Source organism: Saccostrea echinata, unplaced genomic scaffold, assembly GCF_033153115.1.
Source record: "Saccostrea echinata isolate AGI-Se365-2 ecotype Australia unplaced genomic scaffold, CSIRO_AGI_Sech_v1 ptg000029l, whole genome shotgun sequence".
Classification (NCBI taxonomy): Eukaryota; Metazoa; Mollusca; class Bivalvia; order Ostreida; family Ostreidae; genus Saccostrea; species Saccostrea echinata.
In genome coordinates this window covers 13,714,089-13,715,440 of record NW_026889778.1, presented here as the reverse complement: position 1 = coordinate 13,715,440, position 1,352 = coordinate 13,714,089, and positions in this window count along the sequence as shown.

Sequence of the window (1,352 nt, the reverse complement as noted above, 5' to 3'; positions counted from 1 at the left end):
AGAAACTATTAGCCTGGTGAAGACACGAATGGGTGAGCGAACGAACAGTGTCTGTCTTGTTGCATTTATACAAGTACAATTCTTTTGTATGCCTACATGTTTTAGATCATTTGAGTCACACATTGGCGAACGAACAGTGTCTCAGTGTCTCTTATTACGTTTATACAGGTAAGATTCATTTGTATGCTCGAGGTTTTTTTGGTGTGCGTGTAATATTTAAATTTTCAGATAGATCATTTTTACAGGCTAAAATAGTATGATTACAATTTTAAATTCAGTTCGTGGTTTTCCAAACTTCAATTTTGGTTTTAATGGTTTTATCCTTATTAACTCCATGTATTTTATGTAAAATACTTTCTAACGAGTTTCTAATTACTCCTGTACTTTAAATAAACCCATAACACTAATCGTTTCAGTTCTTTTATTTTTATGCCCCCGGATCGAAAGATCCCGGGGGTATATTGTTTTTGTCCTGTCTGTCTGTTTGTCTGTTTATCTGTTTGTCTGTTTGTCCGTTTGTCTGTTTGTCTGTCTGTTGTCAACTTTAACCTTGCCCATAACTTTTGATTGGTTGGAGCTATGACTTTCATATTTCACATGTGTATTCCTTGTGACAAGACCTTTCTTTGGGTATCATCATATTTGACCTTTTGACCTTGACCTTGGAGTTTGACCTACTTTTGCAAAATTTTATGAGACTTTAACCTTGGCCATAACTTCTGAGCAGTTGGTGCTTGGGGTTTCAAACTTCACATTTGTATTCTTTGTGACAAGGCCTTTGTTTGGATACCAACAACTTTGACTTTTTGACCTTGACCTTGGAGTTTGACCTACTTTTGAAAAACTTTAACCTTGGCCATAACTTCTGAGCAGTTGGTGCTTGGGGTTTCAAACTTCACATGTGTATTTTTTGTGACAAGGCCTTCCTTTGGATATCAACCACTTTGACCCTTTGACCTTGACCTAGGAGTTTGACCTACTTTTGAAAAACTTTAACCTTGGCCATAACTTTTGAATGGTTGATTCTAGGGCTTTTATACTTCACATATGTAATCCTTGTGACAAGATCTTCCTTTGGATACAAACCACTTTGACCTTGACCTTGACGTTTGACTTTTATTTAAAAAACTTTAACCTTCGCCATAACTTCTGAACAGTTGTATCTAGGTCTTTCAAATTTCACAGGTGTATTCCTCGAGACAAGACCTTTCTTTGGGTATCAACATTTCTTATCTTTTGGCCTGGATTTTGACTTGCATTTGAAGAAACTTTAACCTTCGCCATAAGCTGCCATACGGGGGCATCAGTGTTTCACAAACACATCTTGTTCATTATAGTTACTGTATGAAAAA